The 13362-nt window shown below is 32.6% G+C and overlaps 1 pseudogene; it reads right to left on the reverse strand.

Moving 5' to 3' along the window:
- Positions 1–8738: 8738 nt before the first annotated feature.
- The window catches only part of LOC111393142, an 85706-nt pseudogene continuing 81082 nt past the window's right edge, over positions 8739–13362 (reverse strand).

Genomic DNA, 13362 nt, shown 5'->3' on the forward strand with positions numbered 1-13362 from the left:
TTTTCTACTCTACCAATTTGCTATTAGAATTTAAGTATGTCATGAGTTCGTAAAGCATAATAACAAAAGTAATGTTATGTATATTTTTTCGTCACTTTAGAACTCAAGAGACAAACGAGGATGGCATGTATATAATGTAAATTGTTTCTCATTGGATAAGAGTTAGACATTGAAGTCAGTTGTATGTATTTGAAAGATCAGGTATGGAATTCACTTGAGTAGTGGCTATCTCTTACATTTTAGGTGGAGAGGAGAATTCAACTAATGCCGAAGGTATTGAACAAATCTTGTTTGGTATTGGACAAATGTCGACTGATATAGTTCTCACTTTGCATACTATTTTGTAGACATATTCTTGCAGAATTTGTTAATGATACTAGTCAAATCACTATCTATTATTTAGAAACAAATTATGTGAAAGAAAAAAAAATGAATCTTGATTAATTTTTTTTTATTAAAGTTGTTTTGAACATTTTAAACAAGTCGAGTTTGAAGTTTGAATCACCGATTCACGATACACCTGTTTAGTGAGGATTAAAATCAATTTTTTAATAAAATTTTGATAAAAGTTTATGAAATGTGTGATTGAAAAATTATGTGTCCTATAAAATGTCCGTGTCTTTAGCCTGGCACCCCTTGAGTGGACGAGAAAGAAAGGATTTCTCGGAGCAGCCAGACCCAACAGTCAACTTTCCCGTATGAATGCTTCTTTTTTAGCAGGGTGAGAACCTTAGCTGTGATCCGTCGCATGATGTTTGAGGTCGTTCAGTCAGGGACGTGTTCGGACGCCATAGCAACTCTCTGGAGGAGATCCAATGCATATTTTTGTTGTGTTAAAACAATCCACGATCATTCTTGCCTTTCAAAGTCGATCGCCTCTTTGAATCGTACGTAAGTTCTATGTTTCAAACATTTCCTGAAAGTAGACGACAAATTTTACCCAGACGGCGCAGGCTTTGAAGGGAATTGAGACAAAGGAATTCCATTCAAATAAAATCCACAGAAATGAATGTCATAATTCTATAGAGACTATGAATAGGGACTTAATCTTTTATATATTCAACTAAACAATAGAGTTAAAATTTAAAAGTTATGAAAAATAAAAAAGTAAATGTTGATTGAACAAAAAGATGAGGGAGAAGAGGGGAATATGCTTGCATTCCAACGATGACCCACCAATCTCCAATTTCTTGGGGTTGGAAAGGCTTTTATAACATGGCCCTGAAAACACCAAGACATACAACCTCGCGTGTCTGCATGAAAATGACCCTTCATCACTGGTATCAACTCACCCCTACCCTTTTACGCCCAACTCATCCCACGCCACTGTTGGATGTGAAAAATCTAATTATACAGTCAACTTTTTCTTGGTCGATTCGATATGAAAAGTTTATACAATTATTAGATTGCCTTGTTTTTGTTTACTATGGAAAACTGGACACTAGAGCATCTCCAATGTATTCCATGGATTGTTATCTGTGTGGTATAAAATTTGCAATATTTTTTTATATAAGTGGCATTGATTTTTAAAAATAGACACTAGAGACAATTTTTTTTTTTTTTTTTTTAAATTTTCTCAAAATAAAAACATTATCGCGTCTAAATCTTTGGGAAGCAAATACTATATTGTTTGAGTTACTATTTGTCTAACAAAGTTTTCTAAATCTAGATGAACCTGTAAGCATAGCCTATCTTTACTTCATCACATTACCTTGAAAAATTTCTTATCCATCGTTGCATTGGAGATGCTCTTAAAACGAGCCAGTTTCAATCACAATCTTCGTTGATACAGTGAGCTATTCATCAGAAAATGAACTTAGTTCAGATTATTCTTTTTGTTTGAGTGTTATTGTTGAGATTAGGGTGTTTAATCGGTGATCCCCAACCCACACCCTAGCTGAGCTGATCACTCCGTCAGCCTATGCATGTACAAGTTTAATAGACCGCCACTTTTTCCAGAGTCCATTTCCTTTTCTTGATCATAATCCCCCTTCCTGCAAACTTCAGAATCCATTCACCTGCTGAATTACACTAGATACTTTATAAAGTGAAACCCATTAATTCTTTAACCTCCATTGTGTGCTTGTGGTGTGTGTTAATTTGCATGTGTTGAGATTGTCCCATCGATTGTGAATGAGGTTGGTATCCAGTTTATAAGTGAAAGAGAGAGCCTCATCTCTTGAACTAGCTTTTAGGGTGAGAGAGATCCAATATCACCCAACACTGGTATCAGAACCCGGTTTATCAACAAGTGTTTGGCCCAACAGCCACGGAGATACGGGTTTATGTAAAGGGGAGACGGATTTGGTCTCCCCCAGGGCTCGATGTGTGGGGGGATATGTGTTTGGTTTCCCACAAAGTCCGATGTGTGAGGGAGAGATTGTTGAGGTTGTTCCACATCGGTTATGGATAGGGTTGGTATTCAAGTTATAAGTGTAAGAAAAAGTCTCGCCTCTTGAGTTAGTTTTTGAGGTGAGAAATACTCAATACCACCCACCAGCATGAGCCATCCATCAGAAGAGACCTGTTAAGGCAGTAAGCATGCTGTGGTGGTGGAGTGGAATATCTTTCATTCACTGACTACTTTTTGCTTTATTTCTCAATACTGAAGATACGTATCTCTCTACATCTACTCACTTTGATTTGGTGCTTTATCCTTCCAGAGGAAACTGCCATTGGGCACACAATAGAGAAAAAGCTCCCTATTGCTTTTTTTGTCATGGATAGAGACGTCTCTGTTGCTACGTATATACCACTCTGAAAATTGGATCTCAAAGTATCTTTCACACTTAAGTGATCTGTGATCATTACCCAAACTCACCACTGAATCTTCTCCAGCTTGCAAAGAAGTATCTTTCAGGGCGATAAATAGTTTTTCGAGCCCTCAATCTCCAACCGTTTAAATTTTTAAACAACATGGTAAACATGGTATCACCACTCTCTAGCATATATGCACGAATCCCGTCTACACTTGATGGGTGCTGCGAAAACAAAACTTAAATAAACAAATAGTTAGTTTTTCAAAGTGTTTCAAGTGTTAAAGATGGACGGATTAATATGGTATGAGAGAAGTCAAAAGGCCAGTATTCAAGTGTCACTCGTTCCAGATATATATACCAATAAATCTTCTCTGAGTGTAACATGAGTATCTTTTCCTAAGAAACAATGGTTTTCGAATAGTTTAAGCTCTTCAACGAGCCAATTTATATAGCACTGGGGCAAAAAAAATTATCTTTTCACAAAGAAATTAAAATATTTTTCAAATAATATATGTAGTTTAAGATTTTAGATAGGTGGTGTAACGTGGTAACATATAATAATAGTGCAAGTAACATGTAATCTCCACATATTGAAGTTAAAATTTAAATAAATAGGTTTATTCCATACTTAAAAAGCTTTTAGAAAAGTGGTTCGACATTTGGAAGCAAAAGAACTACTACTAGCTATTATTTTACTTTCTAGGATTGCATGTCACATATGTTTCTAATTTCATGAAAACACTATCCGATTTGAACTCAGATGCCATTTCAACGATTAGGGTATTGTTTGTTTACCAAAGGGCATATGAATCTTCTGTGGATTCCAAAGAATATTTCATTTTTAAGAGTGCATAATTCATAGCTGTCCCTTTTCATCTTCTTTTCTTGTTTGGCCTTTTTCAGACAATAGCCATAGAAGAACGCACCCATTAACTTCAGCTAAGGAATTTATGCATGTCTAAATTAGATTCACATGCCATGCACTCTCTCTCTCCCCCTCCTTCCCTCCCTCCCCTCTTTCGGCAGCTATTTCTTCCATTAATAATACATTAACTTTTCCTATTTGTGATTTGATTAGCATTTTACCAATTTTGGGAGATTCTCGCCTTTATTTTGCACTTTGAACCGATTTTTAGCCCATAAATGTCTCCTTGGTCCGTGGAATTGTTTGGATTTGGGCTTTGGAGTTTAAGTAAAGTGTGCTCATGAGATTATTAATCTTAAGTTGACAAGGGTTATATTTTTTCTGCTATCTATGAAGAAAGGTTGTTAATTAAGATCCCATGAGATAATATACTTCATCATCAGTAAAGAATAAAGAAACGTCGAAATTCCTCTCCCGAGCCTTCCTTTTTGGCAGAGTGGTTCTCATGTTGGGTAGTAAGGGTTGGAGAAAAGCATATCATTCATGAAGTTAGGATTCAAAAATTAAAAATTGTAGATGAATCATGATAAGTTTAGCAACAAATAACCAAAAAAATGGCTGATTTTTATTAAGGCTTGAAGTCTCATCTTAAAATGTCAAATTTATTAAGAGGAGCCCAAGATCTTACATATAAGTTATTTATTTCGTCTTTATCCGAGGTGAGATTCTACATTTACAATGTCCTTTCAAATGATGACTTATTTGAGAACGTTAATATTCATTATTAAGAGTAGCAGCACAAATCCTTAAATATTGTGTAATTATTTCGTTTTTATTTGACATGGGGATTCTTCCCTTAGCAACTTTTACACACCTCTTTTTTTATGGAGAAAATACTGTAAAAGATTTTATTGACAGATTTTTGGCTTGCTCAAGGATCACGGCACTGTAGTGGAAGGGTGAATGAAACTTTAACATGTATCATGATATATCGATATGAATATTCTCCAATTTGGTCCCGGTTGAACATTTTGATTATGAACCGTTTTAACTTTTTCCATTCAATAATTGAACCGTTTAAAATAAGTGTTCATGATTGAGGTGACATCCATGAACCAACTTTAAAGAAAAGTTGCACTAAAATTTCGTCAATGGCTTTCAATTCTTCCCTTCGCTTTTTTTATAATTGTTTCCATTTTCAGTAAGAAATATTTGTGTGCCTGATTGAGTAAATATCTAGATTACATTGTTGGAGATAAAGCACTTATAATGATGAACTAGTATCCTAATTTGGAAATATTAATATTATATAATAGATAGGACCCATGTTTTTAATTAATTTTGCTACTACTCATTCATGCCTAGGCAAGATGTTTGATATTGCTCCTACCTCGTCTGTTAATATTAAATTTTGTGTTGCTCCTAGAATTAAATGAGATGATATGGACCATGTAGTCCCTTATAATATGGGGTTTGTTTCCTTTCAATCAAACCAGTTTACAGGGCAAATTATTTATTATTAATAATTTAACTCCAGCTAGCGTAAGACCTGAAGCGAAACACAGAACTGCTTCGAAGGGACAATTGCTTTTTTAAGAAAATATGGCACTTTTTATCTGTTCTTGTATTTATTGAGATCTGTTGTAATGTTCCGAAAATTTTAGAATAAAATTTATTTATTTTATATATTATATATTTACATTTTTTTCGTTGAGGACTAAAATGAAAAATATTTTAAATTCCTATTTTATTTGATCCAAATAATTAGATATTGTTGGAGCGAGATTTAGTATATTGATAACGGACTCATTTTATAGGTCGTAATTAATTAGAAGTCTTTCACTCGAGAAAAAGTTATTTTGGATAATAACATATTATGTTAGACTCAATTGGAAAAAAAAAAGGATAAATAAAACTTTATTAAACTATAATTCAATTCATTTTCTCTCTCCAAAAACGTGTGGGTGGGTATTCAATTTTAATATTATTTTTAGTTTAATATTAACGTATTTTGAATTTAATGTGATAGCTAGTATCCTATTTGAATAACTATGAATTTATTATTCAAATATAATCCAAAAACCTAAACTAGGTTTTATTCAATAAGGTACATGTTTTCTAATATAACTCAACCACTTTTATTACTATAAATGCTATAAATGGATTCCATAATTCACACACTAAAAGTTATACACACGTAAGAGAGAGAGAGAGAGAGAGAGAGATGTGGCAGGGTGATGATACGGACTGCCAAGTGAATCGAAGAAAGGAAAAAAGAAATTTAACATTTAATTTGTTTTTTTTTTATGTTTCCAAATTATTTGTTAGTTTTATTTGTTCAAAGACTGTTTGTTTATTTTAAATTGATATTTATGGTTGAAAATAAAGAATTTTCTTTATTGAAAAATCGTTCCGCCATTATTATAAAGGAAATTGAGTTTTTCGTAACACTCCAGCGTTTATAAAATTTGGGGCATTACATCTCTACATGCAATTCCCTCACTTAGGGAATACCAGATGGAAAGAGGAAACCTTTGCTCAATTCGCTTCTTCCTCTTCCTGGTGATAAGATTTGGAGTTTTATCTTCAAAAGTCAACCTTATTAAAGAGAGTAGTCCAAAACCTTATAAGTTAATATATTTTTTCATCTTTAATCGATGTGGGATTTTATATCTTAACATGCTCCGAAAGATGATGGCTTGTTTAAGTAGACTAATCTTGAAATTCGTATGCTCGTTTATTGAGTATTAATTAAATCGAATCACTCATTGGAATTTAATGGGTTCTGATATCACATTAAAATTTGAGTTTCTATCTTAAAAGGTTAACCTTATTAAAGTGAGTAATTCAAAATTTTATAAGTTGATCTATATTTATATCTTTAATTGATGTGAAATTTTAACTCTTAACATCCGACTCGATCCAATTGGTCTTTTAGAAGAGCCAATTAGCCCTTTGGACAAGTTTGAAAAAAAAAAATTATACGTAAGGAATTTAAAGATTCAAGTTTTTTTATATGGCTAAATGAAGAACTTTCTATTCTAGCATCATCTTCATGCTCTTCATTGTTAACCGTCGTGTAAAAAATTTTGAAGACTCACAATCACTTTCATAATGCTCGATATTAGCCCAACTTTAGTTCATAATACATTTTTATTAAGTTTACTCATTCGTATAAAACGCCCCCACCACATAATTTGGACCCATGTACTCTTTACTCTTCCATGCACATGTTTTCACCCTTTCGGCTCTTATCTTGTTTACTAAAATTTGTCAATGGCTTTTCAAAAATTGTAGTGTTCATTACTTAATGAAGCAATTCCAACCATCCCTGTAACTTGAGGACATAGTTATCCTATATGTGACCTTTCCAATATCTAAAGTTTGTTTTAAAACTCTATAATACGTTTTATGCTAACAAATAAAGTACTAATAGACGAGTAATATTTGATAATATATAATCAAACATAAAGAATTAAACATATAGAGAAGAAGAACAGGAGAGGAAAAAGAAGAAGGAAATAATTGAGCTACTAAAAATTATGTTTCTAATGAATAATTGGGTTTATAACTTCCCTGTTTGATTCTCATTTTTGGAGAAAAATGTATTATGAAATAGTAATTTTTTGTAAAATGTATGGTTAATAAGTAATAAAAGGTCTTGGAAATATGTGTATTATTATTTTATAGAAAAATGTGTGGTTGAAAATGAGAATTGAAAAAATGGATCCCTAAAAAATGGGGCTCAAACATGGGATATTACAAGAAGAGTAAACAAACAAGGAAACCTATACTATAAGGAAACTAAATAATATTATTCATAAATTCAAAATACTATATAAGACTAACATCTTCTCGCAAACTCACAATGCTATAGCAAGAAGTAGTGATAGTTTGTCAAGTAAAAAGTGAAAACGATGAACTGGATAAGATTTAATAAAAAAGTCAGCAAACTGCAATGATGAAGAAACAAAAGGTATGAAAATAGTTCTATTTTGAGGATAATGGCGAACCAGATGATAGTCAATCTCAATAGGTTTCGTGCTCTCATGGAACACAAAGTTGTGAAAAATCTAAATAACACTTTAATTATCACAATACATATGAGTTGAAGAAGGCGAATGAACATCCATGTCTACAAGTAACCAATGCAACTATACAATCTTAGTGGTGGTGGATGCCATAGCTCGATACTTTACCTCAGTAGAGGAAAGAGAAAGAACGGTTTGTGTCTTACTTTTCTAAGAGATAAGGGAATTACCCCAAAATATACAAGAATCAATAGCGGACTTTCAATCGGTGGGGTTACTGGCCTAATCAACATTAGAGTAGGCAGGAAGCACTAAAGAGGTACTTGATGAAAACAATAAATTTTGAAAGCAAATACCACGAAGATAGTGCAAAATATGAACTGCCCAACGAACTACAGTAAGAGCTAAAACAAATTAACTAACAATATGAACATCATAAGTAATATCGAGATGTGTGATGATAAGATAAACCAAACATCGAATAGTGGTGCAATACAAAGTGAGATCAGTCAAAGGTACATCGTCAGAGGGTGAATATCGAGCATTGCACTCAAGCGGAGTATCAGCAGTTTTCACATCAATAAGACGAGCACACAATAACATCCATAGTAAACTTGGACTGAGAGAGAATATAACCTCTAGAAGAAAAAGCAACTTCGATCCCAAAAAAATAAGATAATGCACCTATGTCCTTCATTTCAAAATAACGAGCCAACTCTGATTTCAAATCTGCAATCCCATCAACATCATCACTAGTAATAATCATATTGTCAATATACAATAAAAGTAGAATGCGACCAACTGAAGTACATCTAAACAATGTGGCTAAGTCATGGTGATTGGATGTAAAACCAAGAGAGGAAACAATAGTGAAAAATTTCTCAAATTAGGCACGAGATGCTTGTTTAAGGTTATAAAGTGTCTTCTTGAATTTACAAATATATTCAAGAGAGTGAGAAAGACCAGGAGAAGGAACCATATAGATCTTATCGTGAATATTTCTATTCAAAAAAACATTTTGACATCAACTAATAGAGACTCCACTGAGAACATATGAAACTAAATTAAATGTACGAACATTGGTCATCTTGGCAACAAAAGCAAAAGTCTCCTCATAATCTGACCATATTGCTGATTAAAACCCTTAGCAACCAATCTAACCTTGTAATGCTCAACTGGACCATCAAAATTGGTTTTAATTTTATAAATCCAACGAGAACCAATAGCATGTTTACCTAAAGGTAATGCAACCAAATCCCAAGTGCCTGTCTTATACAGAGCAGAAATTTCATCAGCTATAGTCTGTTGCGAAAAAGAATCTGGAATGGCTTCTGTATAGGAGAATCGTTCAGATAGTTTGTAAATGGAGGTTAGAAAAGAGCAAAAGGACTCAAAATAATAAGAATAAGTAAAATCAGGTAACTGAGTAGATTTATGAATATGTTGAGGATATCAAGGAATAGATGGAGCAAGAGCTAGATTAATAATCTTGAGTGGTGCTTAGGAAGCCATAGAAGGAGGAGGAGTATCATGAGTCGGGGCATGTGTGCTTGTAGGACATGAAGAATCAACATACATGGGATATGTGAAGGCGGCCTATCAATATCATCAGAGAATGGATCAATACGAAAGAAGTCAGTTTTAATCAAGTCATGATAGAAATAGAAAAGCATGGAATGTGCTTAAGAAATACGACATGACAAGAATTATATAATTTCTAATTAATGGAATCATAATAGCGAAAACTCTTTTGTCCCTGCCAATAACTTAAGAAAACACAAATAGTAGAGCGAGATTTCAATTTACTACGTTCGACTTCAAGACCAAAAACAAAGCAAGTACAACCAAAAACTCTCATAAAAAGTAATTAAGAGGATGTCCTATACAATATTTCAAAAGGTGATAAACCTGAATTATGGGAAGAATGAATTTTATTAATTAAAGAAATAGCAGTAAGAACTACTTCTTTCCAAAATTCTCTAGGAACTTTGGTGGACAAAAGAATGGAACGAGCAATGTCTACAATGTGCCTATGCTTTTATTCAGTAGCACTATTTTGTTATGGGATATTAGTACATGAAATTTGATGCATTGTGCCATCAAGAACAAGCAATTAAGAGAAATCAACCAAAATAACTCTCCACTCACATTTAAAGCACTTAATTTCGCAGAATGTTAAATTTTAATAAGTTCTCTAAAAAAACGATAAATAGAAAGACGATAAAAAACACCTGAGTGACTTTGAGATGACAAACCTATATGAGTAGAAGTTGACATAGCATGTGGCTGTGTGGTTAAGAACTTTTGAAACTGCTATACTAAATCAATCAACATGGGATTGGAAGAAGGAGGTGCTTCAAGTATAGACGAGTCACTAGATGGCATGGTGTCAGCTATGTTAGCATTGGGATGATAGGATCATTGCTGTGGTTGTGTCTGCTGCTTCTTCGATAGTTTCGAACATTGAGACTTCCAATGTCCATTTTGTTTACAAAAGTTACATTCATCACTAGCAACTTGCACATAACTTTTGTTCTGATTATGTGTGGATGATCAAGAATGTACAACCAACACTGAGTACTAGATGGAAGAAGAAATACTTATCATGAAAGACATTTCAAATGTGTTTCTTTAACTACAAGTTCACTAACTATCGAATCAACTAAGGGAAGTAGAATGCAATGCAAGATAAAGCCTTTAAGCTTCACAAAATCACTACGAAATACCGTGAAAAATTGAACTAATCATTGGTTTTCTCTAAAAGTAATATATTCATCACATGTTTTCAGTATCGTTTATTCTGTAAGAGCAAACTCATCCCAAATTGAGATCATAGCATTGTATAACTCGAGAATACTCATATTCTTTTATTATAAAGCCCGTATATCAATATCCAATTGATACAATTTTGCAATATTAGACGTAGTGTATAACTTTTAAAAGTGATTCCAAACTTCTTTTACTATTTCAAACTTCGCCGACTGTTTACCAATAGATTGCTCAACAAAATTATAAATTCAAGTGACAATTTTCGCATTGTTTGACTCCTAATTATCTAACTCTATCACATAATTCTTAGTAGTGTTCTTGAATTTTACGATAGTTTCACTAACACAACCCCACAATCTTTTTCCCTTTAAAAAATTCCTTATCACAGTATTCTAATATGAGTAATTTTTACTATTTAATCTGACACTAATGGATTGAAGTGAATTATCACTTTTAGTTGTCATTATGAAATCAACAAATAAGTATCAATTGAATCACAAAGCACTAGACTCAAATGCACCATCACAAACTACCTTGAAAATATACCACACATTGTACGTACAACCATACTAATACTACCAAACAATCAGAAATTTACTTAGGAATACAATGTCACGTTGAAGCTCCACTAGAAACTGATCCACGCACTCTCACATGCCACCTGTGCATCTATGCGTGGTGGTTCAATCGTTGTCGGAGAGTCATGCGTGGTGCTACACTCGTCGATCAAGGAGATTTGTCTCATCTTCTTGAACCTAAATATGGTCATCAATCTCTTGATTAAGGTTATGTAGAAGAATTATAGTGAAAATAGGCGGGGGTTCTATGTAGAAAAACAAGGGTAGGGTTAGATTTTTCAATCACAAAGTTATGTTTTTCAATTGCACAAATGGTGTGAGAATGAATGGAAGAAAGAATCAACTTCAATGCAAGAATTTTAATTGGCTCTGATATCATGATAACATATAATCAAACATATAGAGGAGAAGAACAAAAGAGGAGGAAGAAGAAGGAAATAATTGAGCCACCAAAAATTAGATTTCTAATGAATAATTTAGGTTTATATATTATAAGAAGAGTAAACAAACAAGAAAACCTACACTAGAAGGAAACTAAATAATATTATGCATAAATTTAAAATACTACATAAGACTAACAATATTATCTATCTAGATATATTATCACTTTAGGTGACTTTTAAGTAGCATAACATCTTAAATAGGACTCATATCCTACATTTTAGATGGCATATCAATTAATATAACTTAATTACAGGGAAGTAGAGAAAAGGAGATAGAAATATGAAAGAAATTAAAAGAGATTTTTCTTATCTAAGATATACATCACTTATAAGAAATTTTCAGTTGCTCTACTCGTTGAACCTTATTAAAATATGAAAGCTGGTGTATTTTGGGTTTTAATATTGAATTCTAATAGTAGAGCAGAGAATTTTTTGTTTAGTTTTCTCATTTAATTTCCTTTCAGAAAGTAAAGATAAGAAAACGATGATTCATCTACTCCTAAGAAGGGCCCAGTCGATCAATCAATCGACTCAAATTTGTGACGTGATATTAATGTGAAATGTTGAGAATTCGAAGGCATCATTTGAAAATGGATATGATTTTCCTTGTTCATTTTCTAATTTAAATTGAGAATAAATTTCATCTTTATATATCTATCTCATGATTGAGTATCTGAAATTGTAGCTTTTCCAATAATATTTAGCCACATCTAATTGAAGTAGTGAGAAATAAGGAATTCAAGTAAAAACCTTAAAAATACGAAATTTGGAATCTACCAAATTAAGAAGAAAATAACTTCACAAATTTTATTGATGAATGATAATAATAAAAACGAACTAACCCCTTATTTATGAGGATTTATATGGAATAAATAAAAGTAATGAAAATAAATTTAAACAAATTAAAATTGCAAAAAACCCAAAATAAATGAATTGACAAAAATAGCGCCAAAACTTTAAAAATCAGTTTTCGAGTCCTAAATGAACTTGATTGATCAAAATTCATCGTACGTCACGATGAAGTGTTGTGTATGGTTCCTCTAGTCGTTCTCTTTCCAGAATAATCTTATGGGCCCAATCCGAAATTAAAATGTTTTATTTCTACTAGTACTCTTTTTTCAATATACTCAATATGTACTACATCACTAATAAAACATGATATAGTTAGTAAGGAATTGATAATCCGTTTGGGATCAGATATGTATAATTCGTTGATACTCAAGTGCATTATACTATATTGACGTGAAAGAGAGCTATTCACGAAAAATATATTTCAATTTAAAACTCCACAAGTGTACGGTTCGTTAATAAGTAATAAAGTGAATTTTGAGTCCAGGTATCGTTCTCACAATGATTGTATTAGTTTAAATTCAAATTATTTTCACCTTAACCGAAACAATAGAATTTGATGATTTTTCTAATATTAAATTGTCACTAACTATTATAATTGAAAATGCAAGACCTAACTTAAATAAAATCGACTCAAGATTGTGACTAATGCTAGTTTGATTAAATATGATGATGGCTCTATATGGAGTGGTCGAGTTGGTGGAGTAGGTGAGCGCGGAGGTTTTTGATCACGAGTTCGATTCCCCCTACCAACACTTTCTCGATCGAGTCTGTTGCATAGGGCTTATCTAATGCGGTTTACCTGAGGCATGATTTGTAGGCTATTGCGTCAACTCGAGAATTTACCCAATGCATACCCGAAAGGTAGCTTCTGCAATTTTTCACGTCATAAAAAATATGATGATGAAAGCGTACTGAAATCTCAAATATCCTTCCAAATACTTCAAAACGGGTCCGTAACTAAAAACAAAAGAAAATTAGCTAAAAATTAATAATTGAACGACATAAAAGTTTGGTAATATGGCCTAAATAAGTGCATAAAATGCACTTATCAAACACCCCCAAACT

This window comes from Olea europaea, chromosome 4 (genome assembly GCF_002742605.1).
Source record: "Olea europaea var. sylvestris chromosome 4, O_europaea_v1, whole genome shotgun sequence".
Classification (NCBI taxonomy): domain Eukaryota; kingdom Viridiplantae; phylum Streptophyta; class Magnoliopsida; order Lamiales; family Oleaceae; genus Olea; species Olea europaea.